Source organism: Taudactylus pleione, unplaced genomic scaffold (assembly GCF_031769625.1).
Source record: "Taudactylus pleione unplaced genomic scaffold, aTauple2 ptg000845l, whole genome shotgun sequence".
Lineage (NCBI taxonomy): Eukaryota > Metazoa > Chordata > Amphibia > Anura > Myobatrachidae > Taudactylus > Taudactylus pleione.
In genome coordinates, this window is record NW_028285247.1 from 7,538,353 (window position 1) to 7,561,922 (window position 23,570).

Sequence of the window (23,570 nt, forward strand, 5' to 3'; positions counted from 1 at the left end):
AATGTGTTCGGACCGTCTCATACGTCACTGGAACATCCGCTTTCCCTTCAAAATGCTCGCACAGCTTAGGGTCAGGATTACTCGACCACATTGGCGATGGCCTTCTCCTCCGTCCCGGGACTCAACGATGGTGCTGCGATTAATCGCGGCTGGTCAGTAAAGTAATTAGTGTTGGATTGAAAACCGGCTTGGTATGTGTTTGGAAAGCAGTTTATTGGGATAGCACAAAAGCGTACGCAGGTGGAAATCAGAGCTGCTAATGTCATGATTACACAATCAATTAGCGTACATTTTGGGTGTTTGATTTTGGCCACAATTTGTTGGTTATGGCCTATTGTAACAATAATGTCATCATGTTTTAATTAGCTCCCCTTTTTTTTGGTTTACTGTGGAATTTGCATCGCTATGTGATTTTTGAAGCGTTCCTTAAAGAGGCCTTTTTTTTTTTTTAAAAAGGGTCAGTTTTTGCCTTTAGGGCCAGGATTAAATGTAACCCATTTGTACAATAATGTCACAATACAATGTCAGTTTTTTGTTTTTAATTTATTGTATAAACACCAACAAATTGGCCTAATATTTTTTGGCCTTTTTTTTGTGGCAAAGATATTTGTTAAAATAAAAAAAAATGCCATAACTGGTAACATAAACGTAAATACCAAATTTATCAAAATTTCACAAGAAAGGAGAGGGAAGTTTTGACCAGAAAGGAATATGAGCCAAGCACAGAAGGAGTGTGGGCAAAGTCGCCATTGCTGTCACCGTTTTCTCGCCCGTTTGGCTGGGTGAGGGTGGGCGCCAGACCGGGTCCGGGATGCCATCGGGCTGGCCTGTCCAGAGGCAGATGTTGTGGCCTCTGGACTAGGCACAGGGCTAGGCACATTTGGAGGATTGGCTGATGTTGTGCCAGAGGTGGAGGATCCGGATGTTCCGGCAGGAAGGGAGGTCGGCTCCACCATGTGCTGGCGAACGAGCTGCTCCAGGGCATCGGCGATGCGGATGTTGGCCCTGGTATTTTCCGCCAGGGCCTGAGCAATGGTCACGTTGGCCGCAGCATTTTGCTCCAGGGCCTCAGCCACCCGTATCAGACTGGCGTCCATCCTCTGCAGAATCTCCGTATGGAAATCCGATTTAAAATTGAGTTCTGTGAGGAGGCCCACTGCCTGCGAGGGGGCACGCCCAGGACTGGCTTCTGCAGGGTCCTCAGCCGGATGTACTGGTTCCTCCCCTGCAGAGCCAGCAGAAATTCTGCGGCCAAGGCTCCCCTCTGGAGCAGACTCATCCGCCTCTGTCTCTGTTCGGAAAAATGCGAAAAGACTCACATTAGAATCTACATATTGGCACAATAGCATTTCAGAGTTGGTGACATCACAAGACTTACCTTGGCCAACATGAGGAGCCGCAAAGTCTGGCATGTCCGTATCCATGTTGGACACGCCAAACACCTCCACAGCCTGCACACACCCCTGTGCCAGCTCTTCTAAGTCTGTCAACTCCAATGACACAGGGGTGGGACCCCCACCTGTCCCCCTTGCATGCCTAGCCCTGTCGGCAAGTTTTTGCTTGAGACGATATTTGAAGTCTGCCCATCTGTGGAATGAAATTGGAACCATTATCCTTTGTTTTACAATGGGGTTTGTTTATAGGATGGGAAAGTGTTTACTTACCGCCGTTTGACATCCCGGGCTAGACGGACATAATCACCCACCCTATTGACAGCAACGGCGACCTCCTCCCACATTCTCCACTTCTGGCTTTGGCTCATATTCCTGGCTGCCTGGGGCAGGATGTCAACGCACTTCTGGATCAAAACCTCCATCTCCTTGCTTGTGAAATGTGGCTGCCTTTTTTTTTTGGCAGCTTTGGCGGGTTGACTGGGGCCAGCAGTCTCTTCCATGTCATCCTCCTCACCTATTTGGGTAAATATGCAGATTTAGCCACTTCACAACTTTCACAATATTATGTTTTAAAAGAATCATTGAGACAAAATGCATGAAGGCCTTACCGCCGGATTTTTGGCCATTGTTTCCCTGGTCTGAAGCCATGTCTCTGCTTCCAGAATGAAATCAACCAGAAATTAAATGTGATTTCGTGACGTATTTATACATGCGTCCTTAGTTTGCCGCCGCATCATTCATTGTGCGTCCCTATGATTCATCCTTAATTTGTGCGGGAAAATAAACACTATTTATGGCTTGGTGTGTGTGGAGTCGAGGTTGCGTTGTTGGTTTGTTGGCGGTTAAGGTGGTTGGATTTGGTTGTTTGCGGTTGGAGGATTTGGCGGAGTTTGTTTATTTTTGGTTTTGCTACAGTTGTTTTGGTTTTCCGTTCGCATTTTTTGGGTTGATTTTTTTCCATCGTTTCCTGATTTGGTAAGTTTTGTGCAGTCTAATTTGTGGGCAATTGGTGTCTACTTCTGGTTTTTGGTTTTTTTTTTTTTTTTTACACTAATTTCATCTATTTTAGTTTGTTTTGGCTTTCGGACCCAAAGACCTTTTTGTTGGAAATCTTATATATTCGAGTTGGGTAAGTCCATTTTTTTTCTTGCATTTGCGAACTAATTAACGCATTTTTGACAGTTGGTGTAGTGACTTGCATTTGCGAACTAATTTACGCATTTTTGACAGTTGGTGTAGTGACTTGCATTTGCAAACTAATTAACGCATTTTTGACAGTTGGTGTAGTGACTTGCATTTGCGAACTAATTTACGCATTTTTGACAGTTGGTGTAGTGACTTGCATTTGCGAACTAATTAACGCATTTTTGACAGTTGGTGTAGTGACTTGCATTTGCGAACTAATTAACGCATTTTTGACAGTTGGTGTAGTGACTTGCATTTGCGAACTAATTTACGCATTTTTGACAGTTGGTGTAGTGACTTGCATTTGCGAACTAATTAACGCATTTTTGACAGTTGGTGTAGTGACTTGCATTTGCGAACTAATTTACGCATTTTTGACAGTTGGTGTAGTGACTTGCATTTGCGAACTAATTAACGCATTTTTGACAGTTGGTGTAGTGACTTGCATTTGCGAACTAATTAACGCATTTTTGACAGTTGGTGTAGTGACTTGCATTTGCGAACTAATTAACGCATTTTTGACAGTTGGTGTAGTGACTTGCATTTGCGAACTAATTAACGCATTTTTGACAGTTGGTGTAGTGACTTGCATTTGCGAACTAATTCACGCATTTTTGGAGGCTTATTCATCATGTAAACCAGTTTTGCTTTGCCCTTTTCCATTTTTGGGGTCCATTTGACCCCTATTTGACGTACGGTGTGCAATGTCGTTTTCATCGATGGCCAAATGTGTGTTTCGACTATTTTATGTGTTGGCTTGCACCAATTTGACAAACAAAAAATCACCCTCTAAATTTTTGATGTCTCATTTTTGCCTTTTTTACAGTTTATACGTATCATGACAATACCCCGGCATGTAAGCAGCTATGGATGGTATCATAAAGCTAAGTTGTTTTATGTTACTTTTGGGGTGACTCAAAAGCCTTACATTGTAAACTTTGAATTTCAGGTAGATCTGGGGCGAATTGTTCTGGCCCTGCTCCTGGAAGACGACCAACCTCAAACTCGTCCCAGGCGTAGGCATCGTAGGCATGCAAGGCCCCAGATATTTCGAACACGTGTCACCCTTTTTGGAATGCCCGATGATGAGGTTTTAAGACGCTACCGTCTACCTCCCAAAATCATCATAGACACTCTCTCATTAATAGAAAGTGATCTTGAGCGGCAAATTGACAGTCCAACAGCAATACCACCACTGACGCAATTTATGGCGGTGTTACATTTCTGTGCCTCAGGATCGTTTCAAACAACGGTGGGCATAGTGGCGGGCATCTCACAATCCTCCTTTTCCCTGATCCTGAGGGCAGTGATGGAGGCACTTTTCAAGCACCTCCATCATTTTATTAAAATGCCTTTGGATATGGGTGCCCTTAGTGTGGCCAAGGCCAATTTTTACCAAATAGCTGGCTTCCCACACATCATAGGGGTTGTGGATGGTACTCACATACCACTTCAGCCTCCAGCACGGCTGGCGGCAATATTTAGAAACCGTAAACACTATCACTCCCTGAATGTAATGGTGGTATGTGATGCCTCCCTCCAGATCCTGTCCCTGAATGCTAAATTACCAGGAAGTGCTCATGACTCCTTTGTCATCCGGCAATCAGGGATATGGCAGAAATTAACCAACCTACAAGCTGGTGATGCGTGGCTTCTGGGTAAGTGGAGACCTTTAGTACATAACAATGTTAAGCTTGATACACAGTGGTCCTGATGTTGGCTAATTTTTTTCACAGGAGACAGTGGATACCCTTGCATGTCCTGGCTGCTCACTCCTTATTTGGCTCCCACACCAGGGCCACAAAGTGCGTATAATTCCGCACTTACAGCCACCAGGCAAGTGGTGGAGCACTGTATCGGCCTTTTAAAAGGCCGATTCAGATGCCTCCACCGCTCTGGTGGCGAGCTCATGTATGTGCCGGATATGGTGTCTAAAATTGTGGTCCTGTGTGGGATATTTCACAACATTGCCATAAGGAGTGGTGTCCCAATGCAGCCAGAGGATGCCTTACCTGAGGATGGCCCCCCCGAGGTTGGTTGTAGGTCAGTATGTGGGGGGGCCATACGCGATGATGTGGTGGCCAGATTTTTTAGGTAAGTTGTAACAAAACTACAGTGTTTATACCTAATGTGTTTGTGTTTGTTTGCGAACATCTAATTTTGTGTTTTTTTTCTCACCATCTTCTGTTTGTTCACATAATCTTTGGCACTCCAACGCTCACTACTTCCTGCTACCCTTACCAAACCTGGATCTGGTCCTTTTGGGCATATATTCTGGAACCCATATTGCAACGCCATGTTTGTGGAATCATGTTGGCATGGTCCTTCGTCAACCAGTTCTTGATTTTTTGTTTTTATTTAATTATTTCTTGGTATGTGTTGTATTTGAATTTATCACTGTGTTCTTTTTTTGGGAGTGACCACTTTGTTTTCTCTGTTATGTTGTGAATAAATGTTTGGAGAGTGAAATGGTCTTCCTTTTTTGGGACGTTAACAGCAAGTGTAACCAGGTTAACACAAGTTACATTTGACTAAGGGGTAATCCAGTACTGACGCCAGTTGAGCTAAACTGAAATATGTTTTCAGATTCCCAACCCACACCCAAAGGAAGCCTGGCCCAACCTTGGGATTTGTAAGATTGGCCTAAGCAGCTTGCGCACCAACTAGGAACCTGTAAAATGTCGAAATATGTAATTGACACTACACCCAAAAAGGGAAATGACATTGTTACTGTTATGTGTTTCTTGTGTCTGTTTGACATACAAAGACAAAACACAATCTAACTTTTAAAAAAGGGAAATCCTTGCAGGAACAGTCTACTTATGTCATGCTAAACTATCTTGGTTTTGGCTTTAAAAAATGAGCCAGAACGTATATTTGTCAGAATAAATTTATTTAGAAACGATAACAAAAATAAAAAAACTACTGCCGAAGGAGGCCAGACAGCCGGTCGAGGGCCACCAGAATGCCGATTACATGTTGCCGCATCTGGCCAACACAATCCGCCACCTCTTGCCGACGCCTCTGTTCCTCTGTGGGTGAGAAAAGTGTGTGGGTTAATACAACAATAGGGAATCCACATTAAAAAAACAAAAACACAACGAAATCACTCCTAAACCTAAAAAAAAAAAAAAAAAGGGGGTGCTGCCAAAAATACAAGGCCTATGTACAAATTCCCACAGGTGTGATATGTGTATGTTGAAATCACCAGGAAGAGGTAAAGGCAAACTGCAAAATCACCAAAAGTCAAGCAACAAAAACACGAAGAAAGGCACGACACATGATTACATACAAACAGTTTGTGCTTTAAAAAAAAAAAAAAAAAAAACATACCGGGAGCCAAAACGGGAGCTCCGGAAATGCCTCCATGATCCTCCTCGGAGGATCCGTCATTCCCCAAAGAATGGGGAGGAGTTATGATGGACTCCGGGGAGGGGGTAATTGGAAGAGGGGTGGGTGGAGGAGAGGGGGAAGTGGGACGGAGGGGAAGGAGGCCCGACATTTCCGGGAGAGGGTCTGGGAAGGATGGGGAGGAGTGGGGAATAGGGGAAAGATTTGGGGTGGAGTGTTGGCTGGGGGTTGGGGATAGTGGCCGGGAACGCCGTCTGGACGGACGGTGACGGCGGAGTCTTGGCTGTCCCCCTAAAATATGACAAAGAAATTGTGGTTAGTTTCTGGACAAATCCGGGGACCAAAACTAAAAAAATAAAAAAACCCAAAAAATAAGCCAAATAGGAGTAGAATGAATAAATCAGAAATAGAGGGAAAACATGCACACGCAGATATGAGTACAAATAATAAATAGGACAGACAGGAAAACATGCACACGCAGATATGAGTACAAATAATAAATAGGACAGACAGGAAAACATGCACACGCAGATATGAGTACAAATAATAAATAGGACAGACAGGAAAACATGCACACGCAGATATGAGTACAAATAATAAATAGGACAGACAGGAAAACATGCACACGCAGATATGAGTACAAATAATAAATAGGACAGACAGGAAAACATGCACACGCAGATATGAGTACAAATAATAAATAGGACAGACAGGAAAACATGCACACGCAGATATGAGTACAAATAATAAATAGGACAGACACGAAAACATGCACACGCAGTTTGCCCCACAAACACAAACATTAAAACCACAATACATAACACTTACTTTCCAGGATCTCCATGCGAAAGCATGCCAGCAAGCGGGGCGTTCGCCGTTGCAGGTCGGACCACCTGCGCTCCAGCTGCCCGATGTTGCGGCGTGACCCGAAGGACCGCAGGCGGGACCGTGCCTCCGCATACGCGGAGCGCTTCTGCCGGTTGGTCATGGGTTGAGGTTGGCTGGTGATCCGGCGATCCATGACCTCCGTAAGCACCAGCAGCTCGCGCCTGGTGAATGCGGAGGCTCTCATAATGGCAATGGTGTTTTTCTTAAAAATCATTTTTGATAAAGTGTTTAAAAATTTTCTGATTGGCTAATGTATTTTGGAAATTAACAGGAGCAATTTTATTGGTTAGTGTATGAGTCATGTGTTCGACAGGGCCAGAAATCTCTGGAGAGTTATGATAGGCTTGATGCAGTGACATGCGTAAGCAAATTTAAATAAAGAAATGAACCCAGGGAAATATGCGGGGATCCACAGCAATAGAACAATTGTTTAATTGTGGTTCACATGTTTTTTGAACAATAAAAGCGAATGTTTCATCCGTACGTATTCTGCGGGTAAACACAAACACGGACAAGAGTAAAGTTTCTTGCATTGTGTTGAAAAAAAACAAACAATTAAGCTAATTGATACATTGATTGGCATGATACGATTGAGGGAGGTAGGCAGAATAAAGGAGCAGGTAATCGACATCTGACAAGGCCACTTCCTGTTTATACTTGTGCGTGCGTTCCTTTCAAGCCATTTCGGGGATGTACGCTCGCTATTTCGTACGCTCGTTAGTTAGAGGAGGGGTCGTCAGAGATTAGGGAGGAATTTTAGATGCGAACGAAAATACGAGCGAGCCATTGAATTTAAATATTTTTGTACGAACGCCTAACGTACGTGCGCTCGCTTGCGAGTGGGTCTGAATGAGGGCCGGAGTCAGTGAGCTGCGTGCAGTAGTGTGGTATAGAGTCAGTGAGCTGCGTGCAGTAGTGTGGTATAGAGTCAGTGAGCTGCGTGCAGTAGTGTGGTATAGAGTCAGTGAGCTGCGTGCAGTAGTGTGGTATAGAGTCAGTGAGCTGCGTGCAGTAGTGTGGTATAGAGTCAGTGAGCTGTGTGCAGTAGTGTGGTATAGAGTCAGTGAGATGCGTGCTGTAGTGTGGTATAGAGTCAGTGAGCTGCGTGCAGTAGTGTGGTATAGAGTCAGTGAGCTGTGTGCAGTAGTGTGGTATAGAGTCAGTGAGATGCGTGCTGTAGTTTGTATAAAGTCAGTGAGCTGCGTGCAGTAGTGTGGTATAGAGTCAGTGAGCTGCGTGCAGTAGTGTGGTATAGAGTCAGTGAGCTGCGTGCAGTAGTGTAGTATAGAGTCAGTGAGCTGTGTGCAGTAGTGTGGTATAGAGTCAGTGAGCTGCGTGCAGTAGTGTGGTATAGAGTCAGTGAGCTGCGTGCAGTAGTGTGGGTGAAGAGAGAGACAGAAGGGGGTATAAAAACAGCAATAGAGCCCTTGAGGTGCATGAAGCAGTGTAAGCTACTCCAGTGGAGTCTATCACAAACATTTAATACTTCCACAAGTTATTAGTAGGGTTAGGGGTTAGAGTTAGGCACTAGGGGGAGGGTTAGGTTTAGAGTGCGAGGAGGGGAGGTTAGGTTCAGGTACTGGGGAGGGAGGATCAGGACACCGGCGAAAGGTGTCATTATCCTAAACCTGTCGGGATGCTGGGATCCCGTACTCATCCAAAATAAATATATAATATCTAGATACTTACAAATTGGATCCGTGCAGGGCCTCTCCCTACAGCAGCCAGCGCCGGACGTCTCAGGTCTCTGGAAATGCAGCAGCTGTCACTGATCCTGAAATGAGGGACAGGTTTTACTTGTGGCTGCAGGGGCATATAATAGTTCTAAAAGACTTAAATAAATAAAAGGGTTACGTTCAATATCTTTTGTGTGCTCATTGGAATACACACATGCAGTCTATGCAACTGAGGTTTGAGCAGTTATGTGGCTCCCACATCCCACTCAGTGCACACAATCTTCCCATTTGATCACCAAAACAATCTCACTGGCTTCCAACATCCTTCTCACTGCATACATTTATCTCATCTCATTCATTATACACGTTCAGCTCCCTTATTTTTAAAAATATCATACTCTGTCTATGCATGTACACTTTCTTCCCCTATATGCCTCCATTCTGCTATATATTCCCCAATCCCTACTGCTATGTGGCTTCCCAACTGTGATAGTCTGTGTTCCCTCATCCGCACCAATGTTTTTCCCCAGCCGCACCGCCCTGCTGAATCTGCAGTTAACCACAGGGTGTGATGGCATACCATATCTGTATTGCGCAAGGAATACGTCCATTAAGGCGTCAGCCTTAATGATCGTAATTTTATTGCTTTTTGAAGTTTGAGTGGCAGAAAATCAATAGGTTTTGTGAATTTTCAGATCATGTCTAAGCAGCCTTAGTGGGACATGTGAAACTGTAAGTTTTTTTGTCTATGGAATTTCATAGCTTTTTTAAAATGTATTAACTATCAGGGTTTGGATGAGCAAACCGGGCCACCTGCAGGGGAGAAGGGCAACAAAATGGTACTCTAACACAGGTGGAAGAGGGGACAGCACACAGGAGGTTGGTTTGGGAGGTGCAGAGTGCGAGATGGCTGTAGGCGTGCGGGGTAGCGGCAGCAGCGGTGGTGCAGAGCAGTAGCAGCGGTGCAGTGCAAAGGGGGCATCAGTGGGCGACAGAGGGCTCATTGGTAGTGTGTATGCACCTGAGAAAATCAAATCAATAAGTCACAGATGCACGAATGCAGCAGTGAGATCCATCTACGCATCTGTTAAAAATTGAGTGTAAAAAAAAAACAAAAACAAAAAAAAACCAACTTAGCCCCGTCCCCTAAAGGACAACCAGCATCGGACTTTGGAGCCGCAGTGCTGGTTGTGCTACATGCAGGGGACAAATGATGTAGGTGTCCCCCGTATTAAGAACAACCAGCACCAGGCTTTTCAGAACCTGTCCTGGTTGCCGAAATACGGGGGACAAATGACGTAGGGGTCCCTCGTATTTAGCGCAACCAGCACAGGGCTCTGAGCCGGTCCTGGTTCTGGAAATACAGGGGGAAAAAAATGCATAGGGCCCTGCTGTATTTCCCAGAACCAGCACTGGACTCCTTCTAGCGGGGGGGGGGCAGGGGAGCCCTTTCACTGGGCCCCCCAGCCGAAGCATCACCCCTGACCACTAGTCAGCCCAGGCCAGGGATCCCTGGGGAGTTGGGGACCCTCAATAAAGAGGTCCCCCCCTCCTCAGGGCACCCCAGGCCCAGGTTGATAGCCCGGGGCTATCCCCAGCACCCCTGGGCGGTTGGTGCTGGGTTGATTATGTTAAGTGTGGTGCATTTGAAAATATAAATATTGGCTTTTGCTGTGGAACTACATTTCCTAGCAAGCCTCCCCCGCATGCTGGCACTTGGAGAACCACAAGTACCAGCATGCGGGGCATTATGAGCATGCTGGTAGCTGTAGTTCCACAACAAAAGCAATATTAAAAAAATACACAACACACACCGTAGAAAAGTATAAATTTATTAAAACATACATGCACACACACATGTACTCACACATGCACACACTATCTCACATACTCACCTAGTATTCCTGAAGCTAATCTGTCCTCTTCTCCAGTAGGTAATCCAATGGTGTACCTGTAATAAAAAAATGTCACACTCACATCCTGCTGTGAGTAGATCTGTCCTCTACGTTCCAAAGTAGGCAAATCCTGAGTCCTGGCAAAATAAAAAATGAATTACCCGGTCCCACGGACATTATTAGTGTCCTCTAAGGAAAAACACACACACAGGGGTAGGGGATACAGGGTGACACACACACACACCCCCAGGAGTAGGGGGTACAGAGTGTCACACACACAGAAGTAGTGGGTACAGGGTGTCACACACACAGGGGTAGGGGGTACAGGGTGTCACACACACACAGGGGTAGGGGGTACAGGGTGTCACACACACACAGGGGTAGGGGGTACAGGGTGTCACACACACACAGGGGTAGGGGGTACAGGGTGTCACACACACACAGGGGTAGGGGGTACAGGGTACAGAGCAAGGTAGAAGTGGAAGAGCAGGGGAGGGAGGAACAGAGGGTTAAAGTGGAAAAGCAGGGGAAGGGTGTGAGAGAGCAGGGGAAGGGTGTGAGAGAGCAGGGGAGAGCAGGTATAGGGTGGGAGAGAGGGTGAGAGTGGTAGAACAGGGTGAGGGTGGTAGAACAGGGTGAGGAGGGGGAGAAGGGTAAAGTGGGAAAGCAGGAGTCTTTCTACCTTGATGGGAAGTAGGATCTCCTGTAGCCTCTCCTGCCTGTCTGAGCACTCTCTCTTCGCAGCGGCTGTAGCAGGTAGGTGCTCCCCTCACTGCTGCAGCTTCCTCCCCCGCTGCTGCTGCTCCTTCTGGCTGCTTTTCTCCCAGCCAGCCTCTTCCCGCTGGCTGCTGTCAGACTGGCTGCCGCTCACAGTCTCATCCGGACAAAGTCAGAGCTGTGGGGATGGGTGTTATAACATGTTAATCTATAATATGAGGGTAAAAGTGAGAGAGCAGGGTGAGAGGAGGGTGAGTGTGTGAAAGCAATGTCAAAGTGGGAGAGAGCAAGGTAGAAGTGAGAGAATGGGGAGGGTGGGAGAGAGGGTAAAAGTGAGAGAACATGCTGCGTGGGCGACAGGAGGGTGGGAGAGAGGGTAAAAGTGAGAGAACATGCTGGGTGGGTGACAGGAGGGTGGGTATTAATGCATGGGCGACAGGAGGGTGGGTATTAATGCAGGTTTGGCGACAGGAGGGAGGATATTTATGCAGGGGATGGGCGACAGGAGGGAGGGTATTAATGCAAAGGGTGGGTGACAGGAAGGAGGGCATTAATGCAAGGGGTGGGTGACAGGAGGGAGGGTATTAATGCAGGGTGGGTGACAGGAAGGAGGGTATTAATGCAGGGTTGGCGACAGGAGGGAGGATATTAATGCAGGGGGTGGGCGACAGGAGGGAGGGTATTAATGCAGGGGGTGGGCGACAGGAGGGAGGGTATTAATGCAAGGGGTGGGCGACAGGAGGGAGGGTATTAATGCAGGGTGGGCGACAGGAGGGTGGGTATTAATGCAGGGTTGGCGACAGGAGGGAGGATATTAATGGAAGGTGGGCGACAGAAGGGAGGGTATTAATGCAAGGGGCTGGCGACAGGAGGGAGGGTATTAATGCAAGGGGTGGGCGACAGGAGGGATGGTATTAATGCAGGGTGGGCGACAGGAGGGTTGGTATTAATGCAGGGTTGGCGACAGGAGGGAGGATATTAATGCAGGGGGCGACAGGAGGGAGGATATTAATGCAGGGGGTGGGCAACAGGAGGGAGGGTATTAATGCAGGGTGGGCGACAGGAGGGAGGGTATTAATGCAGGGGGGCGACAGGAAGGAGGGTATTAATGCAAGGGGTGGGCGACAGGAGGGAGGGTATTAATGCAAGGGGTGGGCGACAGGAGGGATGGTATTAATGCAGGGTGGGCGACAGGAGGGTTGGTATTAATGCAGGGTTGGCGACAGGAGGGAGGATATTAATGCAGGGGGCGACAGGAGGGAGGATATTAATGCAGGGGGTGGGCAACAGGAGGGAGGGTATTAATGCAGGGTGGGCGACAGGAGGGAGGGTATTAATGCAGGGGGGCGACAGGAAGGAGGGTATTAATGCAAGGGGTGGGCGACATGAGGGAGGGTATTAATGCAAGGGGTGGGCGACAGGAGGGAGGGTATTAATGCAGGGCGGACATCTGGAAGGAGGGTATTTATGCAAGGTGGGGGCGACTGGAAGGAGGGTATTTATGCAGGGCGGGCGTCTGGAAGGAGGGTATTTATGCAGGGCGGGCGACAGGAGGGAGGGTATTTATGCAGGGCGTGCACCTGGAAGGAGGGTATTTATGCAAGGTGGACGACTGGAAGGAGGGTATTTATGCAAGGTGGGCGACTGGAAGGAGGGTATTTATGCAAGGTGGGCGACTGGAAGGAGGGTATTTATGCAGGGCGGGCGACAGGAGGGAGGGTATTTATGCAGGGCGGGCGACTGGAAGGAGGGTATTTATGCAGGGCGGGCGACTGGAAGGAGGGTATTTATGCAGGGCGGGCGACTGGAAGGAGGGTATTTAAGCAGGGTGGGAGAGCAGAGCCCGGAGCTGGCCCCAGTGATCAGCTGTGTGGTCTAAACAGACCACACGCTGATACAGTATAAAAAAAGAAAAAAATTTGTAAAAAAAAAAAAGTCCAGGGACCAGTGATGTCTCCCCTCTGGTCAGCTGGTCTCCCAGCCTGCACTGGGTCCCGGTCATCACCTGACTGGGTCCCAGTGCAAGATGGGATGCCACCTGACTGGAGCCACGGAGGACATCACCGGAGCTCCGATCACTGCAGGTAAGGGTCTGCGATTGCGGGGTGGGGCTTAGCATTGGGGGCTGGGCTTAGCGTATTTTTTGCAAAAATAACGTGATAAGTGTGCGGAGGGGATTCGCAGGGACAGAGCTTTCTCACAAGCTCTGTCCCTGCAAGGGATTTTTATTAAATCCCTGTAATATCACAGGGATTTTTAGTAAATCCCTGTGATATTACCTGAATTCGCAATGCGATTTCAGTCGGTAATATCACACTACAATCTGCATTCAAAATGCGGATTGTAGTAAATAGAGCCTTAAAGCACAACCTTTTACTATGCAAGTAGAAGATCATCAAGAGACTATCTTCTATGTGATTCTAACACATAAATCCTATTATTTTGGGTTTACATCAACTTTATGTACCAAGTCTACATTGATGGACCGGACATATTTTGGCTTGGGGATCCATCTGTCATTGGCAATGCTTAAAAAATGCAGGTCTGCTATGCTCTCCTCTTCTAAGCCTAAAACTTATACACACCTGCAGTATGCACTGATATTTATCCCTTCTTATAGAATATTGGGTTGTTAAATAGACCTGGTACCTGGCAAAATTTCTCCTTATGGTCTTGAATATCCTTTTTACCTGAAACTCAGCCTCTGTCTGAATATAGTCAAGAAAATCTTGAATGATGATTCATTGAAATTTTAGTGATCTTCTCTACATTTATAGAAATCTTTTGTACAAATACAACATTTTCTATCTCGATGACATGCTGATTTTTTCACAAATAGTCTAAACTTCATGTCCATGAGGTCCTTACTCATCTAATAAAAAAATCATATTTTACAGTAAACTCAAATGCCTGTATGACCAATCATCTGTCCCTTCATGGGATACAAGACTACAAATGGATCTAGAAAAAGCAAAGGCAATCCAAAACTGACCCTACCCTACTGGCTTGAAAGATATACAATTTTCTTTAAGAGCCTCAAATTTGTATAGGTAATTTATAAAAGCATATTCGTCTATGGTCACCACATCACCGCTCTCACCCCTGCCCTGCACTCCCTGCACCTAAAGTATCCTTACTTTGTTCCGGCAAGTGGAGTCTCTCCTCCTCTGCGGCGCCATCTTCCAAGTGACATTTTCGGCAGATGGAGCTGCATAGTAAAAGCAAAGACTTTGGAACTGTGCCAGAGCCCTTGCTCTCTTGTGTGCATGCATCATGTCCCGAAATATTACTGTTAAGATAGCATCGCAGAAGATGAGGGACCCTCTTGACGGATCAAGGTAAGATGCGGGAATGGGAGGTCCGCTGCTCAGAGGAGGGGGCCCGCTGTACACAGGCTCCTTTGGGTGTTAATATGCCCCTGGTGCAAAGTCAAGGGAGCGAAACCATCTCTGCCCCGTGGCACCTGTATTAGACTTTTAGGGTAGTCTGTAACCTGCAGAGCATTCAGATCCGATGGAATCCTTAGGGCGTGCCAGTTGCACAGCTACCTGGTCTCGGTCGCTGCACAACTCTCTCTTTGTGACAACATGATGTCACATGTGCCCAGGGCACATTATCACCCTGCTACATCTCTGGCGCTGTTTAATTGCATTATTTAATACCTATTAAAGATGAAAACAAGTTTTACATTTATTTTATTTGTGTGTTTATATGTGTATTTTGTTTATATTAACATATAAAAGTTATTTTTTCTTTATTAACCAATTATTCACTTCTAGAGATGTGCAATTCAGTTCTCCAGAAATCCAACTCCGGAATTTTGTGAATTCGGACAGATCCGATTCATGGTTCTTATCTCATGAGGTGATCAGGATAAATCCCAGTCGCGGTTCTGATCTTCCAATGGTTCGGAAATTTAGATTTTAAATCCGAATTTCGGGTTTTGGATTGCAAAAATTACATGATTTTAGCTGTTTTTTAAAACTTTTTATAATTTAAAAAAAAAAATCTGGATCCAAAACAAAAAACAAAATATGAAGATGAATCCATATCCAAATCTAAAACATGGGGGTTAGCGCACTTCTCACCTCTTTACCCATAAAGCTGCATTCTATATTTTAATTTCTGAAAATGTATAATAAATATTTAGTGATCAATTTGTTCTTATTTTTAAATAAATAGTAATATCATGCTTGTGGAGTTTTTTAAGGGGTTGTATGTTCAATATATACTGTACCCTATATACTTCATATACACTCTGCAAGAGGTGCGTCAACTCTATATACTATACAGTCGATATAGAAAGCTACAGTATATTTTATTAAATGGAGGTTAAATTGGCAAATTAGACCATTAGAATCTATTTCACATCTTTGGAGAAAAATACAATTGTTTTTTAAAAATGATATTAAAATGTTGCCCGTAAATATGACATTTTATTCAGTGTGTATTATAGATGTGCGGTTCAGTTTTCCTGAAAAATGAAAACACCCAAACTTAAGAGTTCCGAGTCGAATTGAGTCCTGGCTCGGATTGCTTTTGGGGTTCTGAGTAGAGCCGAGTCCCATTTCGGGTCTGCTGTAAGTCCGGTTTTGGGTTGCATGTAAACAGTTCCTAATTACATGATTTTAGCTAATTCATCAATTTTAAAGAAATCCAAAACCAAAACCAAACCAAAATACTTAAGGGTGGTTTTGCCAAAACCGTAACATTTGAGGGTGGGTTTGACAAAACCAAAACACACTCTAGTGTATACAGTATCTTGAAAGTGTATTTGTCAACTACAAAAGTTTATTTATAATGTTTTACTCATTTCTATAAGCAACTACCAGGGGAAAATAGCCTGCCCGATGTTTAAACAGGGCAATCATTTAAAAGACAAAACCATATGTGGGGAGAATCATAACTTGTTTACTGGCGTGAGTGAGCCGTGAGTTCCTGTGCAACTCAGCTAGCGTAGGGCTTCTTTTTTGCCGAAAATGTGTCTAAGGGGTCTATTTACTAAGCAGTGTTAGGAGAAAAGTGATAAGGTACCAGCCAATCAGCTCCCAACTGTCATTTTTCAAACACAGCCTGTGAGATGGCAGTTGGGAGCTGATTGGCTTGTACCTTATCACCGTTCACTTTATCTCCCTGTGGGGTCTATTTACTAAGCAGTGTTAGGAGACAGAGTGAAAAGTGATAAGGTACCAGCCAATCAGCTCCCAACTGTCATTTTTCAAACACAGCCTGTGAGATGGCAGTTGGGAGCTGATTGGCTGGCACCTTCTCACTTTTCACTCTGTCTACTAACACTGCTTAGTAAATAGAGCCCCCAGTCGCAACGTGATGCGACTAGGACGCACCAGCAGAAGGTACTATTTAATTTGATATGTGACACCTCTATACCTGTGTGCATCTGAGACTGTAAATGGAACTTAGCGTGGGAATAAAAGCTGCAGCTGCTGCATCGTAGCACTTGGCATGCTGATTGAGAAACTCAGTTGCACACAGATACACAAGTGCCAGATATCAGATTAATCAGCGCAGTTGCACAGTCTCCTGGTGTGTCCTAGTTGCATCGCATTGTGACTTAGATGCATTTCTGTAAAAAAGATGAAATAAATACACCCAGTGCTAGTAGAATCTCATGGGACCAGGCATGCCGAGAGGGGCTGCAGCGACTGCAGCAAAGAGAAGTGAACACATATCTGCAGTTAGTGTGAGATATCAATTTGGCAGATTTTAATCATTCTTGGACAGATCAGGTGGCTTTAACCTAGTTACCAGTTTCATACTCACACATTATGTATGCCCAGGTAAGACGTGTTGTGACATTTGCAGTTAGGTGGTTTATGCTGGTGGTAAAATGTATATATATAAATATACTTACCTGAATCTCTGCTCCTGCTCCTGGTCCTGGTCCTGCTCGCGACGCCACTCCTGCCCGGGCTGGCCCGCTCAGCATTATGGGACAGAAGTCATGACGTCAGTCCCATTACCCACTGCAGGAGCCAGACGGAAGTCCGGCTCTTGCAGTGGGTGCTGCAGCAGTCAATGAGAGTCTATCTGACTCTCATTGGCTGCTGTTTAACACACACATCGCCGTCAGCGCTGGCGGCGATGCGTGTGTTATGCACAGCCTGAGCCCGCCTCCTGGTGCTATTGGGCAAGCGCTCAGGGGGAGGGAACGGGCTCAGGCGTGCAGCACAGGACCGGCGCTGGAAGCCTAGCGCCGGTCCTGTGTAAATGTGTAGCGCTGACCGCACTCATTGCGGTCAGCGCTACACTGGCTAACTAGGGCGGGCCGTGGCCGGCGGCGCCCCCCCCGCGCCGCAGGTCCAACGGCGCCCAGGGCACACACCCCGCTCGCCCTGCCCTAGTTACGCTACTGGCCGGGAGCCTCCTGAATATTGGGCACCGCTCCCGGCCCCCCCGGAAAGACAGACAAGCCTCCCGGCAGCCAACAACCCACCTCTCCCCCGCCCCGCACTAATGATAAACTGGCCTTGCCGGTAATGTCCCCAAACAAAATGTTAACAGCAAATCCTTGGAAGACTTACCCTCCCGAGGGCGCTCAATACTGTAAGTCTGCCATTCTCGCCATGCAGCCGCATAGGAGTTCATAGTTGCTGGAGCAAGCGATCTCTGAGCTAGGCCCTCTATGCCGGCCTTATAATCTGCCACACAAATGAAGGGCAATGTAACCCAACTGCAGAAGCCGCTGGAGCCAGCATACGAAAGCGAGTGAAATTAGAGCGAAACAAAGCTTCTGCAATCTCATTAAAAATGCCAGGAACATGACGCGCTCTAAAACAAATGTTAGCCTCTAAACAACGCAAAACCAGATGCCTAAGAAGCTGCAAAGCCGGAGTAGAAGAGGTCATTAATGGCATGAACCACTCCCAGATTGTCGCACCAGAAGACCACGTGTTGATTCTGGAACCGAACACTCTTAAATTCCACTACCACGTCAATCAGGAACAATTTCAACAACAATAAATTAGCTGTAAAGCCCTGCGCATGCCACACCACTGGCTAAGGTGCAGCACACAATTCCCCATTGGAAAAGCACCAAAACCGGATGAGCCAGCCACATCAGTGAACAGCTGCAAAGTAGCATTTGCAACAGGACGCGAAGGCCAAATGCGCTCACCGTTGAAGTGAAGCAGAAACCTGGCCCAAATGCGAAGATCTTCCTTAATCTGGGAAGACAAACGCACATGATGATGCGGCAAGCGCACTCCGGCCGTTACGATTTCCAATTTCCTACAAAAAACTCTGCCCATAGGAATGATGTGACAAGCAAAGTTAAACGAACCTAATAAGGACTGCAGTGCGCGCAGTTTTACCTTTTCTAACAACAGACAAGCATCTATCTGCTGAAGCAACTTCAAAACTTTCTCCTGTGGTAATTGACAGCAACCAGAAACTGTTTCAATTTCAATGCCCAAATAAGACAAACATGAAGATGGACCCTCCAGAACCACAGGAACACCTAAAACCATGAGCCACAGGAACACCTAAAACCCTAATCAATGCTTTAGCAGAAAAAAGGAGGTCCCCACAAACAATACCGTCACCCAGACCCACAAAGAGAAAATCGTCCAAATAGTGTGCAATACCAGGCTGGCCAGTGCCGGCGTGAATGCACCAATGTAAAAAGGAGCTGAATTTCACAAAATAGGCACAGGAGACCACACAACCCATGGATAAACATTTATCAACATAAAATTCAGCAACCAAACGTAAACCCATATAGTGCATGGCATCCGGATGCAAAGGCAACAAATGGAAAGCCGATTCAATGTCGAGCTTAGCCAACAATGCACTTGACCCAGAACCTCGCACTAGCTCAAAAGCCTCATCAAAGGATTGATAAACTACCCTGCAGGTGGACTCCGGAAGCTCATCATTCACTGAACTACCATGGGGGTAAGATAAATATTGGATAAGGCGGTATTTACCAGGGACCATTTTAAGGACCACACCCAGAGGAGAAATGCAAAGATCCTGAAGGGGAGGACAAGGGAAAAGCCCCTCCATCCTCCCCAACAAAACCTCAGCACCCACCTTGGAACGTAAAACTTTGGGGAAATCACGTGCGGACCGTAAATTACGAGGAGGCCTAACATTCACGGGACTGGAAATGGGATGGCTAAAGCCCGAAACAATACCTTGTAACAAAGAGGCAGCATCCACTCTATAAGGGTACCAAGCCAGCTATTTGGACTCGGCCTTAACTAGCTGCCCTGGGAACATCTTCTTTCTCGGGGTGGAGACTGCCAAAGCTTCATCAGCAATCCCTTGCAGGGTGTTCACCCCCGCAGATGCGACAGGAGTGACAAAAATGACAGGTTCTACTCCGGGTGCACCGAGAAGCATTGAACGCAAAACACTTTCCCCTCGCCACTCCTGCCACACCCAATCTGGTACCTGAGGGGCCCTTGCGAGTCTGTACCGGATCCGCAACATCTTTCCACTGCTGCAAAACCTCTATCCAAACCTCAACATCTTTAACACCGAGTTCATCATCATTTTACCATCTTGCTTTCTTCGGAACTGTGAATCATATCCAAGCTAAACCTTTAAAGCACGTGTACATGTCATGAACAAGATAAATGTACCAAAGAACATTTGCATGCTCCTCTGCACGGGTTTCCAGATAGAATACTGCAAATATGAGCATACCCTTAAACCAAAGATTATAACCACAATATACCTCCTCGCCAACCCCACCTTCTTTCTTAGCTTGTACCAAACCCTTCTTCATCTCATCAGTGAGTGAGAAAAAAATCAACAAATTTTCCCTTGCGGATCTTTTCCCGAACACTTCTGCACAAACCTCTAAGGATCGCCGGGTTAGCACATTGAACCGAATCAGAACCGACTTGAGGTTCTTTAGAGCCAGACCCTGTTGCTGTGGCACTGCCTTTCCTATACAGTTGCTGAGCAATCAATCTAGCAAGCTTACGTGGGCACCCAGGAGATCCTGATGAAGGAGAACTGGAACTAGAGTCAGAGGAAGACATGGAAACAGGCAATGCATACTCACCAACCCCAGATGGTCAAGGAGCTGCCTCGATCTCTACCTCATGCGGAATAGCCACCAGACCGATATCTGCAGTCACCTCGACGTGCACTGGAACAGCAGCCGCACCAGCCACTGTAACATCCTGAGAAATCCCCGTTGGAGGAGGCAAACCTGCAACTACAGGTGAAATGTGAGGGAGCAGAATGGGAACCAGAGACAGGGAATGAGACAGAAGGGGAGGAGGGGTAGGGGTGGAACCAGCAGGAAGTGGTGGGGGACCTGCCGAAACCTGCAGAGGTGGGGACTGGGCCCAGGAGTGGGATAGGCTCACCAGAAACAAGAGGCACCAGGAAAGCATCTGAGAGGAGTGTTGAGGCAAAGAAGTGGGGGTTGAGAAGTGCAAAAGGGCCCAGGGGCAGGAGGGGAGTAATGAGGGGCTGACCAAAAGGGAAAACCGTAAGGAGACACAGCAGAAGTGATCAAGGCAGGGTAAGCAGGGGAAAGGGGAGCAACAAATTCAGAGGGAAAAACAGGGGGCGCAACCCCAGAGCTCCAGGCAGGTTTAGGCCATGAAGGATAGTGAAAAGATGAAGCCTGTGAGGATCCATAAGGAACACCAGGAGGAGAGGAAGAAAATTGATACATGGAGGAAGAAGGGAGGGGGGGCAAAGTTGCAGCCCTTTAAGGAGGAGAAAGCAAAACAGCAGGGGGAGGCAGACTGCACCGAGTGGCTGGTTCCCAATGAGAGGGAGGGATCCAAAATGGCTGCCATGGAGAAAATGGCAGCTGAAGCACAGCTACATTACTGCCACCCATGATGGAGGAAAGAGGGGGAGGACCCGCCGTCCCCATCGCACTTACAGGGACAGCCGAGAATGAGCCAGTGGAGAGAGGGCCTGATGAGTCTAAACCCGGCAAGTCCCATAATGCTGCAGGGGGACACAGGAAAGCCAGCGGAGGTCGTGGACCCCACTGGTGACATAGGAGAAGGCACAGACATCACCCGGGGGAGGGTAGGAACACCCACAATAACCGGTGACTGGGGTGGCACCGGATGGGATGCCACATGACCAGACCCGTGATCAGCCACGGCCACAGCTCATAGAGGGCAGGCAAAATCAGCCAGCCTTCGGGAAAGGGAAATGCACAATTCTAAGCACAATGAAGCCAAATGGCAGGATAATTATCCACCCAGGAATTCTAAATGGAAAAGAGGCTGTCTCTACCCATAAAACCCTTAGGGGCATATTCAATTACCCGCGGGACAAGCATCTATCTGCTGAAGCAACTTCAAAACTTTCTCCTGTGGTAATCGACAGCAACCAGAAACTGTTTCAATTTCAATGCCCAAATAAGACAAACATGAAGATGGACCCTCCAGAACCACAGGAACACCTAAAACCATGAGCCACAGGAACACCTAAAACCCTAATCAATGCTTTAGCAGAAAAAAGGAGGTCCCCACAAACAATACCGTCACCCAGACCCACAAAGAGAAAATCGTCCAAATAGTGTGCAATACCAGGCTGGCCAGTGCCGGCGTGAATGCACCAATGTAAAAAGGAGCTGAATTTCACAAAATAGGCACAGGAGACCACACAACCCATGGATAAACATTTATCAACATAAAATTCAGCACCCAAACGTAAACCCATATAGTGCATGGCATCCGGATGCAAAGGCAACAAATGGAAAGCCGATTCAATGTCGAGCTTAGCCAACAACGCACTTGACCCAGAACCTCGCACTAGCTCAAAAGCCTCATCAAAGGATTGATAAACTACCCTGCAGGTGGACTCCGGAAGCTCATCATTCACTGAACTACCATGGGGGTAAGATAAATATTGGATAAGGCGGTATTTACCAGGGACCATTTTAAGGACCACACCCAGAGGAGAAATGCAAAGATCCTGAAGGGGAGGACAAGGGAAAAGCCCCTCCATCCTCCCCAACAAAACCTCAGCACCCACCTTGGAACGTAAAACTTTGGGGAAATCACGTGCGGACCGTAAATTACGAGGAGGCCTAACATTCACGGGACTGGAAATGGGATGGCTAAAGCCCGAAACAATACAGTTGTAACAAAGAGGCAGCATCCACTCTATAAGGGTACCAAGCCAGCTATTTGGACTCGGCCTTAACTAGCTGCCCTGGAAACATCTTCTTTCTCGGGGTGGAGACTGCCAAAGCTTCATCAGCAATCCCTTGCAGGGTGTTCACCCCCGCAGATGCGACAGGAGTGACAAAAATGACAGGTTCTACTCCGGGTGCACCGAGAAGCATTGAACGCGAAACACTTTCCCCTCGCCACTCCTGCCACACCCAATCTGGTACCTGAGGGGCCCTTGCGAGTCTGTACCGGATCCGCAACATCTTTCCACTGCTGCAAAACCTCTATCCAAACCTCAACATCTTTAACACCGAGTTCATCATCATTTTACCATCTTGCTTTCTTCGGAACTGTGAATCATATCCAAGCTAAACCTTTAAAGCACATGTACATGTCATGAACAAGATAAATGTACCAAAGAACATTTGCATGCTCCTCTGCACGGGTTTCCAGATAGAATACTGCAAATATGAGCATACCCTTAAACCAAAGATTATAACCACAATATACCTCCTCGCCAACCCCACCTGCTTTCTTAGCTTGTACCAAACCCTTCTTCATCTCATCAGTGAGTGAGAAAAAAATCAACAAATTTTCCCTTGCGGATCTTTTCCCGAACACTTCTGCACAAACCTCTAAGGATCGCCGGGTTAGCACATTGAACCGAATCAGAACCGACTTGAGGTTCTTTAGAGCCAGACCCTGTTGCTGTGGCACTGCCTTTCCTATACAGTTGCCGAGCAATCAATCTAGCAAGCTTACGTGGGCACCCAGGAGATCCTGATGAAGGAGAACTGGAACTAGAGTCAGAGGAAGACATGGAAACAGGCAATGCATACTCACCAACCCCAGATGGTCAAGGAGCTGCCTCGATCTCTACCTCATGCGGAATAGCCACCAGACCGATATCTGCAGTCACCTCGACGTGCACTGGAACAGCAGCCGCACCAGCCACTGTAACATCCTGAGAAATCCCCGTTGGAGGAGGCAAACCTGCAACTACAGGTGAAATGTGAGGGAGCAGAATGGGAACCAGAGACAGGGAATGAGACAGAAGGGGAGGAGGGGTAGGGGTGGAACCAGCAGGAAGTGGTGGGGGACCTGCCGAAACCTGCAGAGGTGGGGACTGGGCCCAGGAGTGGGATAGGCTCACCAGAAACAAGAGGCACCAGGAAAGCATCTGAGAGGAGTGTTGAGGCAAAGAAGTGGGGGTTGAGAAGTGCAAAAGGGCCCAGGGGCAGGAGGGGAGTAATGAGGGGCTGACCAAAAGGGAAAACCGTAAGGAGACACAGCAGAAGTGATCAAGGCAGGGTAAGCAGGGGAAAGGGGAGCAACAAATTC